The sequence below is a fragment of the Coenobita brevimanus genome, chromosome 46 (genome assembly GCF_032717465.1).
Source record: "Coenobita brevimanus isolate Jiangsu-jjx chromosome 46, ASM3271746v2, whole genome shotgun sequence".
Classification (NCBI taxonomy): Eukaryota; Metazoa; Arthropoda; class Malacostraca; order Decapoda; family Coenobitidae; genus Coenobita; species Coenobita brevimanus.
The window spans coordinates 14,116,203-14,140,812 of NC_136999.1; the positions used below are offsets into that span (position 1 = coordinate 14,116,203).

General features: G+C 41.2%; 1 protein-coding gene across 1 annotated transcript in view; it reads left to right on the forward strand.

Annotated features, from left to right (window-relative positions):
* Positions 1–24,610, forward strand: part of LOC145398652 (cytochrome P450 2L1-like) — a 126,502-nt gene that overhangs the window by 27,655 nt on the left and 74,237 nt on the right. The gene's annotated exons all lie outside the window — the stretch shown is intronic.

The following is a 24,610-nucleotide window of genomic DNA, read 5'->3' on the forward strand; positions in this document are numbered from 1 at the left end:
GTTTGCCACAAGGGCGTGGGAAGTAATTCCATCTTGTGCGGTGTGTGTGATAAATGGGTGCATAAGAGATGTAGTGGTATCAGAGGTAGACTGCGAGATAATGCTGATTTTATGTGTATGGCGTGCCGGGGTGAGCAGGTGGAGATCGTCAGACGTGAAAGGATTGAACTTGCTGGTGAATCTCTTGAGTGTGTGGAAGAGTTTTGTTATTTGGGAGACATGTTGTGTGCTGGAGGTGGGGCTGGAGGTAGCTCTGTGGCTAGGGTGAGAAGTGGTTGGAAGAAGTTCAGGGAGCTCTTGCCTCTCCTGACATTGAGAGGGCTCTCCCTACGTGCTAAGGGGTCTTTGTATGCAGCATGTGTTAGGAGTGTAATGCTGTATGGCAGTGAGACCTGGGCAGTGAAGGAGGAAGACATTCGCCGGCTCAGACGTACAGAAATGACAATGATTAGGTGGATGTGCAGTGCGTCCCTGCGTCCAAGGCCTGGAGGGGCTGGGTTTACAATGGAAGAGTTGAGAGGTAGGATGGGACTGGAGTGTATTGGTGTTGTGATGAGGAGAGGTAGATTGAGGTGGTTTGGACATGTGGAGAGGATGGGGGATGATAATTGGGTGAGGAAGGCGAGAAGTGTTAATATTGGGGGTGGGGTTATGAGGGGTAAACTGAGAAAGACATGGGACGAGGTCATTAAGTGTGACCTTAGGGTTAAGGGACTGAACAGGGAGGCTGCAATGGATCGTGCAGCGTGGAGAGCCGCCATTAGGTGACCAAGGCCGACACATGCAAGCATGTTGGAGCCTTTAAAAACGAAACGAAACGAAACGATATATCCATCTATCTACCTATCTGTATCTATCTATCTATCTATATCTCTGTATCTATCTATCTATCTGTCTGTCTATATATCTATATATATTTATATCTATATCTAGCTATCTATCTGTCAATCTATCTATATATATATTTATATAGATAGATAGATAGATAGACAGATATATATATATATATATATATATATATATATACATATCTGTCTATCTGTCTATCTATCTATCTATCTATATATATATATATTTGTCTGTTTATCTATCTATCTATCTATCTATCTATCTATAGACAGATATATATATATATATATATATATATATATACATATCTGTCTATCTGTCTATCTATCTATCTATCTATATATATATATCATCATTAGCCATCACAGATCCATTGCTGAACAAAGGCCTCCCCCAACCTTCTCCATAAATTCCTTGACTAAGTAAACCTCTGCCACGTTTTCCCTGCAAATTTCTCTATCGCATCTCTCCACCTCCTGTCTGGTCTTTCTCTGCAACGCTTACAATCTCTTGGTGTCCAATCAGTCAGCCTCTTGCTCCATCAGTTATCCCTTATTCTTGCTACATGGCCTGCCCACCTCCACTTTTGTTCTTTAATAACTTCTATAATGTCTTTCCCTTTAGACTGCTCTCTCACCCAAGTTGATCTTTTCCTGGCTCTTAAAGATATTCCCAACACTGACCTTTCTATTGCTCTCTGAGAACGATTAGTTTATTTTCTATCGATATGTTAGTTTCCAGGTCTCAACCGTACGTCCTAGCTGGAATTATACGTACGTTATATAGTTTTCGTTTCATACACATTGGCAAGCTACTTTTCATAAAGAATTTGTTTAAAAATAAGATGTAGATGTGGTTGAAAAGATTAGGAGAAATACACTGAGGTGGTTTGGACATGTGGAGAGAATGGAGGATGAAAGACTGATTAACCCGCCCCGTCCCGGCCACTTTTCGACCACTGGTACCCCCCAATCCCGGGCAATTTTCGACCTTTTTTTTTTTTTTTGCTAAAACTTTCGCTTTTGGTGAGAAACATCGAAAATTCATAGAGAAATCGCTCACCTGAGGTTTAAAATACTCATTACAGGTAGGAGAGCCTCCTTACTTTACTGGGTTTTCTATCAGGCTGGCACCAAAGAAAACGAGTTCTATGGGAGGATAACTATTTCACACCACTCATAAACGGTATTTATTTATTTACTGTTACGAATTTATATGTAGTACAAAAGTATATTGGTTTTCAAGCAGTAATATAGGCATTATAAGCATTGTTTCACTCACTAATACCTGACCTTTTTTTGCCACATTACCTGATCATCATTTCTAACTGTTTCTTCCTCTAATGCTATGTAAAGTTTGTCCTCCACATTGTCATTGATTGGGGAATCACTCTGGCCCTGAATTTCGTACCGTGGCATGACATGGCTATACTGGCCAGGTCACTGATAACAGGTGAATTGCTGAGAAAAGGGCATGCAGGAGGGGGGAGGAGGTCATGCTGGGTAAGGCATTGTCTCTGCCTGGCATCTTGTTGAGGCAGGTGTCCCGTGTATACGTACCAAAAATGACTCGCGAAAATTGAAAATTGTGGAAATTATGAACCTTGCAATTGCAGGACGTTGAAGTACGTCCTCGGGATTGGCAGTGACAAAACGTGAGGACGTGGAAGTACGTCCTCGGGACGGCGCGGGTTAAGAGGGTGTATGTAGGTGAGGTGGAGGGAGGGAGAGGGAGGGGTAGACTGAGGATGAGGTGGAGGGATGGAGTTGAGAGGTATATGAGGGAGGGGGGGGTGAGTTGGGGGGAGGGGAGTCAAATGGTGGGTGACAGAGTGACTTGGAGGCGTTTTGTCTGCGGCCACCCTTTGCGGGATTAGGGCGTCGGGCTATAGATAGATAGATAGACTCTTCATTTTGCTATCACGATCTTTCGTTAATTTTAGTATTTGCCCTAAGTAACTGTACTCCTCATCTTCTTCAAGAATTTCCTTAACTTCTTCTGATGACACTCTTGGGTATATGTGGATTGAACATCTATGTATATAAAAGAGCTGCATTGTTTGTTTGTTTGATTGTTCGTCCTTCAATCACTCCCAAATCATGGGCCAGAGACCCCCAAATCCATATATATATATATATATATATATATATATATATATATATATATATATATATATACTGAATCAGGATGACCCAAGAATGGTTTTAAGGGGTCAAAATTCAGATCTGCACCATTTGAGGTCACCGGTAGAGTGTCCACCTTTTTGGCCGTGACCCTGCAGGATACCCCTGCAGCCCACTTTTTGCCATGGAGACTCACATGGCCTCCAGTTCGGACATAGGCTATGTGAGGTTGACCTCCGAGGCCATTTGCGGTCACCTGATAGAGGTCATTTAAGGTCGCTGACAACAGTAAACAAGCGCACACAAATACTGTGCGTTAGTCTGCCAAAGCTGAAATAAAAAGTTCCTGGACCGTTTATAATCCCTCTTCAAAAGCATAAGAGGTACATGGTCGTTCTGGAGGAGAAAGAAAGACTGAACTAAAACAAAATTAACAGGCTTAGTGTTCGCCTTTTTGTCCCGGCAACGCTGGGTACTTCTGCTAGTTACTTTAGTTTTATTCCGGTTCATATTTAGCCCTACTTTGAGACTTTCTCTCTTCAGGTCATTTAACGTTTCTTGCAATGTCTCTGCTGTTTCTGAGATTAGGACAATGTCATCTGCAAATCTAAAATGGTTTAGCTTTTCTCCATCTATGTTTACTCCTTTGTTCTCCCAGTCTAGCTTTCTGAAAATACTTTCTAAGCATGCTGTAAATAATTTTAGTGACATTGTATCTCCCTGATGCACGCCCTTCTCAATCTTAAAATTTTCCCAGGCTGTATGTAATATAACTGTAGCAGTTACCTCTTTATTTGTGTTTTTCGAGCAGTTTTACAATGTTCTCATTTACTCCTTGTTCTCGCAATGAATTTATAATTGCTATGTGCTCCACTGAGTCAAAAGCTTTTTTGTAATCAACAAAACCTAAGCACACAAGTTTATTACATTCTACAGTTTTCTCAGTTACCTGATTAATTGCGTGATCGGTAGTAGAATAACTGATTCAGAATCCGGCCTATTCACGAGATTGGTTTTACTTCAAATTTGTTGTTATTCTGTTCGTAATGACTTTAGTGAAGAGTTTGTAAATGACTGATAATAAGTTAATAAGTCGATAGTTACTAATATCTCTTGGGTCGCCTTTTTTGTAAAGTAAAATAACTATTGCATTACACCATGTTTTGGCAATTTTCTTCTTTTTTATACATTGAGTAAATAAGTGGGTGAGCCTGTTATATACTTCCACTGCAGTATCCAACAGTAGACATGCTACTATTCCATCTTATCCCGGAGCCTTCCCTCTTTTCGTATTGTTAAGAGAAATGTTTAATTTGTCTGGCTTTACCTCAGGTAATGCACTTGTGTCAACTGAAAAGTTAGCTATTCATACTGCTGTCTTTGAAGCATACAGTTCTTTGTGAAATTCTTCAACTCTCTTCACCATCTTATCTCTCCATTTAATGACTCCACCGTTTCTGTCTTTCAGTGATATAATTTGTTGCTTTCCTAGTGCCATTTTACGTCGGACCTGTTTCAGACTTTTTCCATTTTTGATGGTTTCTTTGATCTGATCCACGCTTTTCATTTTTCTTCTCTTTGTCTCCTTTTTATTTCCGCTCGTTCTGTCTCATCTTTCTTTGCTTTTATATGCATTTCTTTTTTTTCATGAGCTCGAGTGTCTTTTCCAAATACTCCTTGGCTTTGGTTGTATTAGGTTTCCCTATTACCTCCCCTGAATCCCTTAGCACTTTCGTTAGTCTGTCATTCAACTCATCAATGTCACATTCAGCATAACTTAGAGCCTGAAATTTGTTCGTTATTTCCTCCTGGAAGACTGTTTTGTTTTCATTTACTTTTACTGGGCATATCTTTATTTTTAATCTTTTTTTTTTTCACTTCTGAAATTGAACCTGGCTGTGCAACCCACCATTCTATGGTCACTTTCCCTATTTACTTTGTTGATAACTGTGACATCTGTGGTCGTGTTGGTCATATCTGCCATAGTGAGGTCGATTTCATTCTTTGTTTTTTGATGTGGACTTCTCCAGGTCTATTTTTTCTCGGTTCTTTTGTGAAGGAATGTGTTAATATTTCTCATGTTACCACCATTTCTCCTCTTTCATTCCTTTCTCCAACTCCACATTTTCCCATACATGCTTCTCCGTTTGTTTATTTGCCAACTTTTGCATTGAAGTCTCCCACGTGGCCTTTTCTTCTTCCATAATCTGGGAGATGTCATCATAGAATGTTTTTATTTCTTCATCTGAGCTTTGAGAAGTCGGTACATATACTTACAATACTTTCAGGATTCCGGGGGCTTCAATGATGAGTGAATGGAAGCGTGGCCCATTGCACTGGGCAAATTTGGGCTGTCTGGACATTGCTACCCCTCACCCTGCCCTAGGGTGGGAAAGGAGGTCCTGATGATGATGATGATGATAATGATGACTTTCAGGGTGTATTATTTTGCACAGTCTAATTATAATACATGCCGTTATGTCAGATTCATTGATTGACTGAAAATAATTAAAATCTGGTGGCACAACTGCCAGGGTCATATGCCGGCGTGTTATGTCAGATATACTGCTGAATTTGACAGTGTTTTCTGCTAGATTTATGTTAATTAGAAATCCTAACCCATTAACTCTTCCATTTTCTTTTCTCTGTAGTGGAATAGGTGGTTGCTGTCTTCGAGCTGAAATTCTTTTTCTTTTCTGTGGATCACAGTCAAACCTACACTATCCCAACTGATGTTTTCCATTTCAGTCATTAAGTTATCAAGTTTCTAATCTTCTGTGAAGCATCTTACATTGTACAGTTGGCCACAAGATTCCCTGAACACTTCTAGCGACATGTGGAAACCGCATCCCGTTTGTTTACTCGAGAGTAGTAGTAAAATTCCATGAATGAAGGGCCGATGATGTGTCGTGACTGCTGATTGGTTGATTGGAAACCAGGGTGAAAAGTTTCCATGTAAAGAATGTTAGAAAATATTTAGTGCCTTGGATAAATAAAAATAAATATTGTATATAAGTCTATCTATCTATCTATTGCCAGACGCCTCAATCCCGTTTGGGGTGGCCACAAACAAATCGCCTCCAAGTCGCCCTCTCCCCCGCCATTTCACTGCCCTGCTCCCAACTCACACACCCCTGTCTCATGTACCTCTCCACCCCATCCCTCCATCTCATCTTCGGCCTCCCCCTCCCTCTTCCCCCCTCCACCTCACTCACATACACTCTCTTCGTCAGTCTTTCACCCTCCATCCTCTCCACATGGCCAAACCACCTCAGTGTGTTTCTCATAACGCTTCCTATCACATCCACATCCACACCACAACGCTCCTTTATATCTTCATTCGTCAGCCTGTCTCTCCACGTGACTCCACAGGCTCCTCTTATATATAAGTATTCAAGGTAATATATTAGTGAGGAATAGTGGTTCAACGCATAGACATGAAATTCATCATACATAAATTATCATGCAGCGATATAGGAAACAAGGTGAGGAAGCCCAATATCCGAGTAGCTGATAACCCTCAACTACGAGTGATGAAATACTCTTCGAAGCATAACGGATCGAGTACTGTCAAGAATGCGACCTCCCAGTACTTTACTCAAAGCTTATTGTCGAAGACAGGAAAGAATTATCGAGTGGCGAAGTGTTATTGTAATGAATATTACATTTAAGTAGTAATGATCTGAGTTTCGACAAATTACCGGGAATCACCACACGCTGGCGTAAAAGTCCTGGCCAACATTTATTCGGTTACCCTACACAGCCAGCTTCGCATTTGTGTTTAATCCTTTGACTGTTAGTTCTTCCCTTACGTTGAATAAAATCGTATGGTGTTAGCCACAATAATATGCCAACTGATTCTAATATTAGGGAAACGGTTAATACTAGACCGTATTCTAACCTTCCTTATACAGCCTTATATTCTTAATCATAACTGTTTCATCTTTCGTTCCCCCCACCACACCCTGACCTTCCAACTCTCCTTCCCTCAGCCTCACTTTCACGTATTTTTCCCTTCCTCCACTTCACTCTCACCTTCCATCTCTGCTTCCCTCCACCTCACCCTCACCGTCCATCCTTCCATCCCTTTGCACTCCCACCTTCCAAATTTACTTTCGTCTCTCGCTCAGGCTTTGCCTCCCTCCGCACATTCACCTCCCATCATTTCTTCCCTCCCCCTCACTCTCACCTTCCATCCTTCTCCATTCGGGCTGCTTTCATTTTCCTCTTTCCCTCTCCGTCCTCACTCTCACCTTCCATCTTTCCTTTCCTTCTTTTCACTCTTGTCCTCTTATCTTTCCATCTCTTCTGATCGCGGTTTCCTTCCATCTCTACCTACTTATCCCTGGTGCACACCGAATATATCCATATATTAGCTCTTTCTCTATACCAAATATATACACACATCTACAGTATTTGTCTGGCCTACCCCTTCATTTATAAATGTCTAGCTGCCTTATTTACGTAGGTTTGGTTTGCTGTGGATACAGCTGAAGGATATTTTTGCGTCGAAGCGAGCGCTAGGGAATGGCCTGCGGTATTCTTATTCTTGTTGGTGTTGTTGTTGGCAGACTCGTCGATACTCTCAAAAAGTGGTATTTAGAAGCAAGTTAGAGCAAATGTCCATAGAAGGCAAGTTGTATCTATTTAAACAAGAATAACTTTTTGTTTAAAACGTTTTTGGATTCCTGGTCATCTAAGGTGTTGTGTGTGTGTGTGTGTGTGTGTGTGTGTGTGTGTGTTGAAGTTGGCAAATTCGTCGACTTTCTCATAAGTGGGATTTTGAAGCAATTTTGAGACAACGTGCATAAAACAAGAGATGTAGCGTTTTCAAAGAGAAACTCTTTTTGTTTAAAAAGGTTTTTGATTCGAGGTCATCTGAGGCCGTAAATTAGTCACTGCGACGCATATGGAAGAGTGTGTCTTCCCTTGTTTATTTACCACCTTCCCCATTCAACTCCAGCATTTATTTTTATTCCCACTCCATCACCTATCCCCCAAGTTTCAAACACCTTGCCTTGCCAATGTCCAACCCAGCCATAGCAGTGTCCTACCAAACCCCTGCCCGGTCCACACACTCTGTTACCCCACTCCCAACCATGACTTCCGCTACTACTGTACTACATGGTTATTACACATAATTAGGTTTATGTTCATGACATTTAATGTAATGTTATATGCCATAACTGTGTGTGTGTGTGTGTGTGTGTGTGTGTGTGTGTGTGTGTGTGTGTGTGTGTGTGTGTGTGTGTGTGTGTGTGTGTGTAAGAATGCCACCATACAATGAAAGTATTACACGGCGCTTTTGTACCAGTCATTATAATACAAGGTTCACACTGGTGCGATGCGTGGCATACAAACCCCTCTCACTACCCCCTCTACAGAATATCATGCCAGTTTAGCCTCTAGTGTACTGCAATACAAAGCTGGAAGTAGGTTGGTCCACCTTATTCCCCCCTGTCCCCCACTTTCTTCGAACCCCCCACCACACTAAGTCCACTGTTTCACATCTTGCCAGTGTGTCAGGGAGAATATTCTCATTTTCACTCTGTCCACTTCCTTTACTAATACAATGTCTTTCGACCACCATATAACCGTTCTATTTGTTAAAAACACATGTGGGATTAAGAGATAAAGATACATATCAATACTGATTAAATGGATGCAGAAAAATGGCAAGTGTAAATTCTGGATGTGTGATATTCCAACTCATCGTCATTCCTTCATGAGCAGAATAGTGGGTGATGAAGGAATGTTATGGTAACAACTTTGAAACCATTACAGTACACCACAGCATACACTTAGTTACAAAGAAAGTAACGTCTCATTACAAAGAACTTTAGAATTTTCGATGGAGAGTTCACAGTTTCGTTGGCTTCATATTATATGAACTCATATTACCTTTACATAAATATTACAGATATATACAAAGTTCACATATTCGTTGCATATATATATATATATATATATATATATATATATATATATATATATATATATATATATATATATATATATATATATATATATATATAAAGGAATATCAATACCAGGGCTTGTAGGAACATCTTTAATGGTGACGTTTCGCAATATCTCATTGCATTGAATGTATTCTTATCTTGAAATTTTACCTGAATGTTCTTGCTTTTACTACACTGGTTTGTGCATTTTAGTGTATGAATGTTTTTATTATTTGATGACTTAAGTAGGATATCCATTTGCCTTAGAATATTTCTTAGTTATTTTCAATGCAAAGTTTGATCAAAGACAAATATTTTTACCATAGCTAAAATAAATTATTACTTTTAGGTCTGATGATGCAATGAGATATTACGAAATGCCACCATTAAAGATATTCCTACAAGCCCTGGTATTGATATTCCTTATTCGCCTGCGCTTTCCAAGCAACCAGTCAGTCGCCAGTATATATATAGCTTGAGGGGTATAAGTCTGTTGAGTGTTGTAGGTAAGGTTTATGGTAGAGTGTTAATTATGAGAGTTAGAAAGGGTACAGAGGGAGTGATTAGTGATGAGCAGTGTGGCTTTAGGAAAGGGAGGGGATCCGTGGATCAGGTCTTTGCTGTGAGACAAGTGTGTGAAAAGTATTTAGCGAAAGGCAAGGATGTGTTTTGGGCATTCATGGATTTAGAGAAAGCGTATGATAGAATTGATAGGGAGGCTTTGTGGACTGTTTTAAGATTGTATGGACTTGATGGTAGGTTACTAAAAGGGATGAAAAGTCTTTATGTAAATAGTAGAGCTTGTGTAAGAGTGGGAAATGCTGTGAGTGACTGGTTTCCAGTGAGAGTGGGGCTGCGACAGGGATGTTTGATGTCGCCTTGGTTGTTTAATATTTACATGGATGGTGTTGTAAGGGAGGTGAATGCAAGCGTTTTAGGTGGAGGTCTGAGTGTGGTGAATGTTGATGGTGGAGAGTGGAATCTGAAGCAGCTGCTGTTTGCAGATGATACTGCACTGGTAGCTGATTCAGAGGAGAGATTGAGACAGTTGGTAGAGGAGTTTGGAAGGGTGTGTGAAAGAAGGAAATTGAAAGTAAATGAGAATAAGAGTAAAGTGATGAAGTGTGCGAGGTTGGCAGATGTTAGGGGGATGAATATAGTTTTGAATGGTAAGTTGATTGAGGAGGTAGAGTGTTTTAAATATCTAGGGTCACGTGTTGCTGTGGATGGAAGAATAGAAGCAGAAGTGAAGTTTAAAATAAATGAAGTAGGAAAGGTGCTGGGAGGAATGAAAAAAGTGTTTAGATGTCGTTCGCTTAGAAAGAGAAGGCTGTATGAGGGTGTTGTGGTACCGACTGCGTTATATGGGGCTGAAACTTGGAATATGGGTGTGGCAGAGAGGAAAAGTTTGAATGTAATGGAGATGAGGTGTCTGAGGAGTATGTGTGGAGTGACTCGTATGGATCGAGTGCGAAATGATGAAGTGCGAAGGAGAACTGGAGTTGTTTGGGAGATGGCTGGTAGATTTGAGCAGAGGGTGTTGCGATGGTTTGGGCATATGGAGAGAATTGATAATGAGCGATTGGTGAAAAAGATAACTAGATCTGATGTGAGAGGTGTAAGGCTGAGAGGAAGACCACGAACAGGATGGATGGACGGTGTGAAGAGAGCGCTGGATGCGAGAGGGATGTCTGTTGAACAAGGAAGAGTGGCTGTGCGTGACAGAAATAAATGGAGAGAAATTGTGAATGAATAAGTGATGACACAGCCCCGAGGGGATATTCTCCCGCATTTGGTCTGATCAGCTAGTCAGGTTAGGTGCGGGTAAGGGGTTGGGTCTGTTATGATGTGGCAGGGGTAAACCAGCTCTGCTGTCGGGCCCTGCTGCGGATGTCACTGATTGCATTGCGCGGTTGACCCTTGTGCGGTGTGGTGCGGTGAGGATGTGTCCGTTCTTCCCTTCGGGGCTAAGATGCGAATGAATGTGTTTGAATGGATGAGTAAATGGGGAGTGTGTCGTCCTGTCTCGGCTACCTCCCTTTCCTTGGGGGAAGCAGCCTAGGTATATATATAAATAAATATATATATATATATATATATATATATATATATATAAAATTTCCATAGATAGACAGACAGATAGAAGATAGGTAAATCGATAGATAAAAAACAAATTTTATATTTATATTTTATCAATTCAGGAGTAGTTAACAACAATTTAAACAAGGGTTCGAAAAGTAACATTATGTTGTTATTTAGGTTTCTTTTAGTGAAGCTAGTGAGGCTACACAGGAAAGTGTAAACAAATGGGTAAATTATAGTGCAACAAAATGAATCCCATATGACTCAGGCCTTTACAAAATTGATCAGTACCGTGTCCAGCCACCATGTTTGTCAATAACATTTTGTAAACGGTCAGGAACAGACGGAACATGATTATATACTAATCCAGGCCTCCTCCTCAACACTTCCCATTCTTGTTGGACATGTTGATGTAGCCGTTCTCTCGTCCTCTCTTCCGCTGCCTCCCAAACATTCACAATGTTGGCCCATATATTTTCGATTGGATTCATGTCACAACCCTTACTAGGCCAGTCCAGAACTTCGATGATTCTTTGCTCCTGAAACCACTGTGTTACTACCTGGGCAGTGTGGATTGGACACCTATCATGCATGAAGAGGACTCTTTCTGGGAATGGGAGAGCATAGCCCCCGACAGATGGCAGCATAACTTCCTCGAGTATTTCTATGTATTAGTCAGCAGTAAATCGACCATGAATTGGGGTCACCCCTCCCACACCGTGCAACCAAATCCACCCCCATGTATTAGCAGTTATATGTCCACTCCTAGCCTCGTCAAAGATATGTTCCTCATCATATCTGGTGTTGTTTCAGCGCCAACAATGGATCCTTCCATGTGTTGTGGATGAAAATGTTTTTTCATCACTAAATATGACTCGTCCCCAGAAATCGAGATCTTCTTTAACATATCGTTGGGCAAATTGAAGCCTGAACAATCGGTGCCTCGCTGTCGGCTTCTCCTTCCTTGCTGGGATCCTGTGATGTATTCCTTGCTCGTGCAGTCTTCTCCTTTCTATTTCCGCCGACACATCAAGCTGGAGATCATCACGAATGGCGACAGCATTGGTGAAGGGGTTTGCTTCAGCAGCATTAACAATCCTCTCATCCTCGGCAGCAGTTGTTTTCCGAGGCATACCTGTCCGGTGGTGATCTTTCAAATTTCCCTCCTTTTCCCATCTCCTCAGCCATAAGTAAACGGTTGTCCGGGATATCCCAAGCTCTCTTGCTATTTCCGTAGGGGACATGCCACTCTCCCTCATCCCAACAATCCTTCCTCGTTCGGCGACTTTTTCTTGGTGATAGTCCATTGTCGTGTTTCCGCTGTGCGATCTCTGTGCTGACTGACTGTCTTCACGCACAAAGATATCCGAATACACATTGGTGTTTTAACCCGGTGGTTTCATCGAATCACACTGTGCAACAGGTTTCAGTCAGAGGACTCAAGAAGTCCGGTTCAGGTGCTACAGTCGGAGCACGAATTGCCAAAGCAAAAGCTATTATTCTGGCTAATGCTAGACGGATTTGCCCTGCTGATGGCCAGAAGTCCCAGTTTGAAGAGGTTACTATGCTCCTTATCCTGGCAACAATACTCTCGCTCATTCGTCTGCTTCTCATACCTCCACATCCACGGCCACTGACGAACCCTGTCGCATTCCCAACATCAGTTTCGTCTAAAGACATTTCATGTCACTATGCTGTCCTTACCTACTGCCAACACATAAGCTTATGCAAAATATGATCACCTACGGGCCTATGACCAGGTTTTATCTCAATAATACTTGACCAATAACCACGATATCAGTGTTCAAAACACTTGAGATTCTGAATGAATGATTGATGTGTTATCATGGTTCCACAGTTATCATGACCAACGTACTGTAACAAAGGGAATAAGGGACTATATATATACAGAGAGAGAGAGAGAGAGAGAGAGGGAGAAACATAGGAATGATGTGAACAGGAGGGACGGACAGAGGGAAGGTGTGAGTGAGGAGAGAAAACTGGAAAGTAAGAGTCAGATGGAAGGAAAGACGGAAGGTGAGAATGAGAAGAAGGGAAAGATGGAGCGTGCATGGGATGGAAGCAAAGGCGGAAGGTGAGAGAGAAGAAAGGGAGTTTGGAAGGTATGAGTGAGAAGAAGGGAAAGTTGGAAGGAGAGAGTAAGAAGAAGGGGAAGATAGAATGTGAGAGCGAGAAGAATGTGAGGATCGAAGGTGAGAGGGAGAGGAAGAAAATGGAAGGTGAGGGCGAAAAGAAGGGGAAGATGGAGGGTGGGAGTGAGGAGGAAGGGGTAGTGGAAGGTGAGAGTGGACAGAAGGGAAAGATGGAAGGTAAGAGTGAGGAGGAGGGAGAGACAGAAAGAAGCTGGGAGTGAGGATGGGGAAGGAAAGATGGAAAGTGAGAACAAGGTGGAGAGATGGAAAGGTGTAAAGTGAAAGTACAAATTAAAGACATCTAAGCAGGAGTAGGACGAAGAATGATATAGCTATATAGAAGGTTCAAAGGCTGTGAAGGATTAAGTAGAAACAGAAATCTGGCTATGTAGGGCGGCAGAATATGCAGTCCATAATGCTGGGATGGGATTGTAACACGACATGTATGATGATTCACACTTTCTTCTACGCAAAACTCAGTGGTTTATCACGTATACATTTATCTTAGTTTTTCCTGGAAAGCTCCAAACGTAGTTCAGCGTTATTAATGTTGTTTCTGTAGAGGACAAAAGCATGAAGGATGGGATATTTTCACATCATTGCATTCATGACCGTACTCGAACCATTTATCTCCGTTTTTCGAACTATTTCAAAACATTTCCTTGAGAGTTGCCGGTTTCACGGATATTAAGTTGGTTCACCGTTTTCTCAGCATCGGTAGGAGATAAATGGTATGCATTCATGAACCCTACAACCCTCACTAATGAGTCAGTTTGTAAATGTTAAATGCATTATTATTTCGTTGTGTTTTAGACACTAAGTACTTTCTATTATCTTCAGTAAGGAAACTTTTCACCCTGGTTTCCAATCAACAAATCAGCAGTCACGACACATAAATCGGCCCTTCATTCATGGAATTCTACTACTACTCTCGAGTAAACAAACGTGATGGGGTTTCCACATGTCGCTGGAAGTGTTCAAGGAATCTTGTGGCCAACTGTACCTAAAGATCTTCATGGATATCAGGTTGTTTATAATATCCCAGTCTCTAATTTGCCGACACAGTTCCTACTCTCTCTCTCTCTCTCTCTCTCTCTCTCTCTCTCTCTCTCTCTATATATATATATATATATATATATATATATATATATATATATATATATATATATACAAAAATCATTAAAGACCAAGGCGTAGCCATTGTTCACTATTTTTCTGTTGATCTTTTCGAGTTTTCTTACACATTGTTTTACACTATGATTCAGGTTGTAGATAATATGTCCAAGATCCATGTCGTAACTATATTTTATTAATTATTTATTTTCATTTTTCGTAGGACGTTTCGTGTATCCTTACACATCATCAGCGACTGTAATATAGATACAATACACTATAAAACATGACATATACAACATAAACCTATACAGTATACATACTGAAATGTACAACAACGACTAATAAAAGTGTAGAGTTACAAGAGTATGGATAAAAGAGACAAACCCTTTAGGTGAAGTCAAGTATGAGCTACAGTTAAAAGTGTATGGATAAAAGAGACAAACCTTATAGGTGTAGTCAGCTATGAGCTACGTGGTTGACTGCGAAGGTTGTATGGGTGAGTGGGTGTTTGTGGCTGTGTAGTGTTGCCAGTTGTGTTATTGTGTGTGTAATGTTCATTTGTAATTGTCGCTGCTTGTGGTCGGGTCTTTGTGTATTTAAACAGTTTGAGGGTACGATCTAGTCCGGTAGTTTGGTTGTTTATGGCCGGCGTGTTTTCACGTATGAGAAGTGCTTCTGCCAGTTGTAGTCTAATGTGGTTATGACATTTTTTTATTATATTAGTATTTTCTATTAGAACTTGTCTGTTTATTGATGTGTGATGTTGAGTCATATGATCTTTTATAGAACCGGATTGTAGGTGCATGGTTAAACGTCTGCTTAGTGTGGTTGTGGTCATACCAATATATTTCATGTGACGAAGTTTACAACCTTCGTGTGGGCAAGTGAATTCATAAACTACATTGGTATGTTGAAGTTTGTTGGTTTGTTGAGCTGTGTTGTTTTTCATAATCATGTTGCTAACTTTCCTGTTTTTATAGTAAATAATTAAACTGAGCTTGTCTGAGGGGATAACACATGATGTGTTACTTGTCACAATCTCTCTGAGTACACGTTCATCCGTTTTATAAGCAGGGGACATCTGATTACCATAATACACATTGTGGGTAACAGTATGGGGAAGCGGTTGGACATTTGTGGTTGAGACTTGTTTTGAAATAAATTGACATATTTCTCTGTCAACTATTTGATTGGAATAACCATTGTTAATTAAGATCTGCTTTAATTTAGTTACTTCTGAGTGGAAGAGTTCCCACGATGAGCAGTTCCTATGAGCACGACGTAAGTATGACCTGATAACTGACAATTGGTACCGCTGCGGACACTCACTCACAGCATTAAGGCATCTACCCAAGTCCGTAGCTTTACGATATACGGAGGTTTTATAGTTACCATTCTCCTCTTCTATTAATACATCAAGAAAAGGGATTTTGTTGTTTGCACTTATCTCATAAGTAAATTTTAAAATTGAGTTATGTACGATGGTGCGAAGGCTGCAGTGCGTGTGGATGGTGAACTAAGTGAATTTTTCTCTTTGAAAGTTGGGTTGAAACAGGGATGTGTCATGTCTCCATGGTTGTTCAATCTGTACATGGATGGGGTAATAAAAGAGGTACAAGGTAGGGTAGTGGATGTTGGAGTGGCCCTGGTGAGAGAGGATAGTGTTTGGAAACTCCCTGTACTGTTGTTTGCAGATGATACCGTGTTGTTGAGTGAAGACGAAGGGGAGCTGCAAGGCTTGGTGGATGAGTTTGAGAGAGTGTGTAAGAAACGGAATCTAAAGGTGAATGTAGGGAAGAGTAAAGTGATGGTCTTTGAGAGAGGTGAAGTCAGTGAATGTACAGTGAGGTTGGATGGTGAGGAATTGGAAAATGTGAGTACGTTTAAGTACTTGGGTAGTGTGATGAGTAAGGATGGAGGTTTGGAGGGTGAAGTGCTTGAAAGGGTACAGCAGGGAAGAAAGGTTGCTGGTTCTTTGAAAGCAGTGATAAGAATCAGGGAAGTGAGCATGGGAATGAAAAAGTTACTACATGACAGTATTGTGATACCAACTCTAACGTACGGAAGTGAAGCTTGGACGTTGTTGGAAGGACACAAGTCAAGAGTGAGAGCCGTGGAAATGAGTTATTTAAGAGGAGCCTGTGGAGTCACATGGAGAGACAGGCTGACGAATGAGGATATAAAGGAGCGTTGTGGTGTTGATGTGGATGTGATAGGAAGCGTTATGAGGAACACACTGAGGTGGTTTGGCCATGTGGTGAGGATGGAGGGTCAAAGACTGACGAAGAGAGTGTATGTGAGTGAGGTGGAGGGGGAAAGAGGGAGGGGGAGGCCGAGGATGAGATGGAGTAATGGGGTGGAGAGGTATATGAGAGAGGGGGGTGTGAGCTGGGAGCAGGGGAGTGAAATGGCGGGGGACAGGGCGACTTGGAGGCGATTTGTTTGTGGCCACCCCAAACGGGATTGAGGCGTCTGGCAATAGATAGATAGATAGATAGTTATGTTCCATGGCAGTTCTTAGTTGTTTAAGGTGGTTTTCGTCTCTAACGACCACATATATATCATCAACATATGAATTCACTTGCCCACACGAAGGTTGTAAACTTCGTCACATGAAATATATTGGTATGACCACAACCACACTAAGCAGACGTTTAACCATGCACCTACAATCCGGTTCTATAAAAGATCATATGACTCAACATCACACATCAATAAACAGACAAGTTCTAATAGAAAATACTAATATAATAAAAAAATGTCATAACCACATTAGACTACAACTGGCAGAAGCACTTCTCATACGTGAAAACACGCCGGCCATAAACAACCAAACTACCGGACTAGATCGTACCCTCAAACTGTTTAATTACACAAAGACCCGACCACAAGCAGCGACAATTACAAATGAACATTACACACACAATAACACAACTGGCAACACTACACAGCCACAAACACCCACTCACCCATACAACCTTCGCAGTCAACCACGTAGCTCATAGCTGACTACACCTATAAGGTTTGTCTCTTTTATCCATACACTTTTAACTGTAGCTCATACTTGACTTCACCTAAAGGGTTTGTCTCTTTTATCCATACTCTTGTAACTCTACACTTTTATTAGTCGTTGTTGTACATTTCAGTATATATACTGTATAGGTTTATGTTGTATATGTCATGTTTTATAGTGTATTGTATCTATATTACAGTCGCTGATGATGTGTAAGGATACACGAAACGTCCTACGAAAAATGAAAATAAATAATTAATAAAATATAGTTACGACATGGATCTTGGACATATTATCTACAACCTGAATCATAGTGTAAAACAATGTGTAAGAAAACTCGAAAAGATCAACAGAAAAATAGTGAACAATGGCTACGCCTTGGTCTTTAATGATTTTTGTATAAAAGAAAACATTCTGCCTAAATATACTAATATATATATATATATATATATATATATATATATATATATATATATATATATATATATATATATATATATATATATTATGGTGACAAAAAAAAAATAGAAACTGTCCACTGTCACAAGGCTATACATGTTCCTTATCATCACTGAAGGCACTAGGCTTATGTGAAAAACTGGATGAAATGCACAATTTTTAGAGGTCACTCCCGATGACGTACTTCTGAAAAAACGAACTGAAAACACAGCATCGATGGCCTTTCAACTAAAAATGAAATATGTATTTTCAACGTTTCCAAACAGACTTTGAGTGCTAAAAGAACACACATAAAGTAGTAAGTATAGGAATAATGCATCACTTTGTCTTCATCAAAGCAGCTTTCGTCGGAACTGGCAGTCTTTTCCGGTGGTCAGCGACGAGCTGCAGTATATTCTGCTTTTGAGTCTCGTCTCTCGTCAGGACATCCATGTACGACTGGATGAGAGCTACACCTCTCTCAGCACAGTCGTTGACAACCCTCAAATGTTTGCACTTGGCCAGATGCGACATATACCTGGGATCTGTCAGCCAAAGGTTGGGTGTTTTCACCATGAATGCCCTGGATCATCTTGTCTTGTCACAGAGAGTAGGTTGAAGAACTTCAATGAACGTCTGGTGATGTAAGTTTTGCTCTATGACCCGGTACCCTGGTTTCGGTAAAGATCTGTTGTTCTTCAATACACTGTACTTTTTGTGAAGCTTCTGGAGCTTGTGAATACCCGAGTCTACCCTTTGGGTCGGGATGCGTGCTTTATCCCAGATCATCATTACCTTCTCAATGGTGCTCTTAGCTCTACGACTGATTATAAGACGGTTCTGATGGTGAAGTATGAATTTCCTGAGGACACTGGCATCAGCTGGCTGGCGAGCACCCAATATATCTTTACTGGGTCTGCCCAGAAGCCATACTTTTGGACTGCTTGTCATAGGCATGACCTGTGAATGGAACACACTGATAAGCAGGGTTTCATTATAACTATCGATAATAATACTCATCAGAACATTATGTTGATATCTGGATACTTATGATCATATGCTGGAGACAATGATTATTTTACATTGTGTTTGGTATTAGAAATATTCCATAATTAATGAATCAAATATTCATCAACAAGTGCCTGGTATGTGGAGCGAAAAAACCTAATGTATCAAAATAACTTTTCTGACAAGTGTCATTATTGGTGATTATAATAATGATATAAATTTCACTTGCCTGATCAGAGTAATTCACTGCTCGAAGTCACAACACGCTAGTCATCAGTAGCACACCAATGTACGTCCTATTGCGTGGATAAATACTCATCCACTGAGTGACTGAGTGACCACGGAGTCATCGACGAGCCAGCCAGCGTACGCTGCGGCGTGGACGTGGTGCTTTTCCGACTGCGCTGGAGTTTCCAACAGATGGCTGCAGCATGCAGCAGTGGTACACGCATGTTACAATAAGTATGTCTACAGACTACTGCTCAAGCTTTATGCAATGTTTAGTTCGATAGTTGTCGCAGTTTTAGGATAGTTACAGGCAGTTACAAGCCACATATAGACCATTATACATTTTGATCAAACATAATATTATCAGGATCACATACTTTTCCTCCAGGGAGTGACCTCAAAATATGAGCCGATTTTCTTATATTTTTTTTTTACATGAAAGCTCGTTAAGTGATATGGAACGGAAGTAGCCTTGTAGAGAATAATAAATTTGAAAGTTTTTTTGGTACATTTTTGGGTCACTGTAATATATATATATATATATATATATATATATATATATATATATATATATATATATATATATATATATATTTTACCGAATGACTCCTTAGCACTTAGAAGCCCAAGAACGATCACACTATTAAAAAAAAAAAAAAAAAAACTGGTCCAGTCGGGTTTAAAGCTACCACTGACTGGAGTCGAGCACAGATTTCTTGAGACACTGTCAGTCTCCACGTTCTGTCAGCTTCTGATATGTGTCTTTCTCAGCGCTGCAATGGTATGATAACACAGTCCCATCTGGACACTCATAAGGAAAAATAACTAAATAAACAAAATGAATAATGTACAGTTGGAGAAATTTCCGCGCGGGACACTGTGTAGATGGCAGTAGCAGCGACAGACAGAAATGATCTGGTACTAGTGCCTGGGGTGAAGCAGGGGGTGGGATTTACGGGGAAGGTGAGTGATGGGGGAGAGGAGGAGTGGTGGTGGGGGTAGGTGAGTGTTAGGGAAAGGTTAAGTAGCCATTAACTGTGTCAACAAACTCTGCGTAGATAATCATTCCAATAAGATTTTTCTATTAATAACAAAAAGTAGTGGCAAGAAGCTGTTAATGTTGGTTCAGTATTTGATGGAATAAGTTCAATACCTAGGCAAAGAGATATCGGCAGTATGTAACCTTATTCTTCGCATTCGTCATCCCGTCCCCTCATCGGAAAGCTTTCTATTATTGACCGAGAATATACAAATATTTAGAACTGATTTCAGTTGCTTCTCATGCAAGTTGGTTAACAAAGATACTGTAACTTTCATTGCAACTTGTATTGAATACTGAATTTAACATCCTGTAATAGTCCATTTTATATTTGTATAAGTCAACTACTGTTATCTTAAGACCGGACGCTGGCAGAATAAGGAAAATACATCATTTAGACAGACGGTGTAATTTGTTATCCTTTCATTGTCGTTTTGACACTTACCCTGCGTTCGGATGGATGAGCCTGGCCTTCATAAATTTAAGCATATTCCAGTCAACACTTTCCTAGGGCCAATCCCTCATATCTTAATAGGCCTATATAACTTTATGCTTATGTGCATACGTGCGTGATTATACGAGTATTAAACGTGCATACTCTCTCTCTCTCTCTCTCTCTCTCTCTCTCTCTCTCTCTCTCTCTCTCTCTCTCTCTCTCAGTAGATTACCTTACATACAGTCACACCCGTAACCTTTCGGTTGGCAGGAATAAGGTACAATCAGTCTATTTTTCAATTGTCATCTAAAGTGAATATGGACATAATGTCGCAATTAAAGATGGTGATATATTTGCCAAAATACACACGACACTCACACAAAATTACCAGCACTATGTAAGACTTGCATTGCTACATATTGTGCATGCACCTAACGTTTTGCGAAATTTTCGTAATGTAATATCTACAAATGTGCTAGCAGTGGCGGTCGCCCCGTCCACGCAATTGTTGTAACCAGCCTCCACACACACACACACACACAACTGGCGTAGTGGTAATGCTTTCGCCTGCCATCTAGTAAGACGGGGGTTCGCGCCGGATTGGGTGCGAAAAGTTTCACGAACGAAATGGCAGGTTACTGTTCCTCTTGAGGGAGGGAATGGTTGTGTGCGTGTGTGAAGGTCACAGCCTTGCCCTAGATTGGACTATATGAACTCTCAGCTCTCTTCCTGAAGGGTAATGAGCTGATGATCACGCCAATCACGTTATCCTGACCGACCCGGTGAATTACACACACCCAAACGCATTAAATTTTGGCAGGTAGTTCTCCCCTCCGCCCGCTCCTTCCACGCACACCAAGAGATATCACAAACTTACTGTCTCATACAACTCACAGTTGAGGAAAATATAGCTGAATAATAATTCTTTCTGGGAATTAGGTCGAAGGAAGGACTTATTTGTCTCATTACATTTAAACAAGAAATGTTTCTCAACCCAACTATTCTATTCTGCTGAGTTTCTGATAAACTTCATGCATCTATCTAGTACTACGCGTTCCAACATTTGTCTGGATAAACAAATATTATTAACTGAACCAAGAGCAAAAGCCGTCACTGATAGAATGTGCCAGTACCAATGACTATGTTGGGTTAGTACCCGGTTGGCAATGATCTTGTAAACCAATGCTTTCCAAACTGGGGAACTCACCCCCCTTTGGGAAGTGTGAGGTAGATGGAGGAATGACGTGAAGCCATCTTCCAAAAGTTGCTATTATATTGTTGTATGGCGCAGAAGCCTGGCCGTTGAGGAAGAATGAAGAGAAACAGCTGGAGAGGACAACGATGAGGATGCTGCGATGGCTGATGGGAGTGTCACAGAGAGAGAAGGAGGAATGATGACATCACAGCAGAGGCAGGAGTTGTGTCAGTTGTGAAGAAGGCAAGAGAGGCACGTTTGAGGTGGTATGGGTATGTGACCAAGATGGAAGAAGTTGATGCTGTGAAGGTGGCATGAAGGAGTCAGGTGGAAGGGAGAAGAACGAGGGGAAGACAAAGGATTAGGTAAAGAGATGGAATTGAGAAAGAAATGAGGCAGTTAGACCTGGAAAAAGAGGACGCAGCGGACAGAAGTTACTGACGAGAACATAAAAGAGCGGCCGACCCCACCAGGGACTAAGGCAAAGATATATATATATATATATATATATTCAGTTGCTGTCTACTGCATCAAGTCATGGCCTTAACCACAGCCAGTTAAGCAATATACAATTCATTATGATGTGATGGATATTATGACTTTAAATATTATTACAGGTTGAAGAAGTTATAAGACCCAGGAAATTTCAAAGAATATGCCGTATAAATAAACAAAAAAGTAGGAATATGCACTTACGCTGCCTGCAGTCCTGATGGACACAGCATCGAATACCGGCTGGGGCAGGGAACAGTTTAAGAATTTGAATTCCCTAAAAGCAGACTTTCCTGATCTACCAGACGACCCGCCGAAATGTAATAAAAATACCCCCGCTAATACCAGTACACCAGTCCTGTATGAGTCAGCCCTAGCATGTATTCATCATGGACGGCGGGTGTTAGCGCCGAAGTGGTGACATGTGGAGGTCTAGGAGGACTACTGAGCCTTGGGATAGGTCACTGCCCCCGAGAAATAGGCCCTGAAGCCTTTGCCCAGAGTCGGACAAGTAAAAAAAAAAAAATGCAAATGCGTGATTATCCTAACCCTGCTTATGAGTCTCCATGAGAAAACTGAGAGAGTTAGACAGCAAGAGACCCAATATTATACACTGCACAACACTCCCACACGCAGACGCTACTGATTGACCTGAAAAGGTCTAGGTCTGGTTTATGCTTAAATTAGTTTGTGGCGAGCAGCCAGCATGTGCTTATGATTTAGGATATATATCAAATAATAGAGAAGTGGTAGGTGGGGGCGCCAATCATCCACCCACTTAGTGTAGTGGTACCCTGTTTTTAGGGCAGCTCTACATCGAGTGGCAAGCCAAATTATTTCCTGTAAACCAGGAAATCATTTACAACGCTGGGTGATAACCTTATAACCAACCAACACGTGTTCCCTACGTGGCAGCAAGTGGGTTGGCCAAGGGTTAGTGCCCCTCCACGGAAAACAACTAACTAAGAATACGAACAAGGAGCCTCGGACCAGGACTGACCAAAAGATGACGACTGAGGACCGTACAAAGGATATGATACGGATGGCGACGTGGAATGTAAGGGGTGCAAATGATGAGCTGAAAGAAAGAGAGATTGTCCAGGTGCTTGAGGGTGCGAAAGTGGATGTATGTGGATTAACTGAAACTAAATGGTTAGATGAGAGTGTGAGAGAATGGGAGTATGGATGGGGGATATGTGCAGGAGTAGGTGAGAATGAGAGGGCAAAAGAAGGAGTGTGCATTGTTGTGAGTAACAGATGGAAGGAAAATATAAGAGTATAGATCAGTTGGTTCAAGGATTGTGTGGGTAAGACTGAAAGTTGGACTACAAATGTGGGCGATTGTGTGCGTGTATGCGCCAATGCAAGATCGTGCAAGCAGAGTGAGAGCAGAGTTCTGGACAAATGTGGAAGTTTGCACAGAAAAGTTTGAAAGTAATGAGAGACTGTTCTTGATTGGTGATATGAATGGTAAAGTAGGGAATGTGAAGGTGGATCGAGTAGTTGGTGAGTGGGGTGTGCTTGCTGAGATAGATGAGAATGGCAGTGCTTTAGTGGACATTTGTGCTGGGAGGGGGTTGGTGATAGCCAATACCCTTTTCAGGCATAAAATGATCCACAGGTATACATGGCGAGTGATGAGAAGGGTGGATGGTGAACTGAATGAAAGGAAGGCAACGATTGATTATGTGTGTGTGGATGAAAGGATGCGAAGATGCGTAATGGATGCAAGAGCATACAGATGTTGGGGGAGTGGACTTTCTGACCACCACTTGGTGGTGGTCAGAATCAAGGTCCAAGTAAAATGGAGAAATAGAAGAAGAGAAGGACGGGAGGAAGGAGTAGATGTAAGGAGAGTGGAAAGGTTACAGGAGGATGAGAAAAGGGTAGAATAGAAACGGGAAGTGGAGGAGGACTGGGTAAATATGAATTGGAGCAGGTGGGGGATGTGGAAGGTGTGTGTAAGATATTCACAGGAAATATGTGCAGCATGTGAGGTGGTGTGTGGGGTGAAGAGAAGACGGAAGGGGGTGCAAGGAACAGCATGATGGAATGAAAAGGTGAGACAGGCTGTGGCACAAAAGAAGAAAGCATATAAAGAATGGATGAGAAATAGGGAAGTGGAAGAAGTTGAGAGACGGAAGAGGCAGTTAAATGTAGAGAGGAAGAGAGGGGTGAGAAGATTAGTAAGAGAGAGTAAGAATAGAGTGGATGAGGAATTTGGAAGGAATTCGAGTGTAAAGTGGAGGGAATGTAAGAAAATGTTCTGGAACGAGGTAATGAGAGTCAGACAGGGTGGCAAAGAAGTTAGTAAGGGGAGTGAAAGATAAAAATGGTAGATTACTAGTTAAGAAGGGAGAAAAAGTGGGCTAATGGAGAGAACACTTTAATGCATTGTTGAACATAGAGAATGAAAGTAATGCGAGTATAAGTGGCTGGGGAATGGCTGGGAGAAGGAGGGAGGTGAGAAGACAGGAA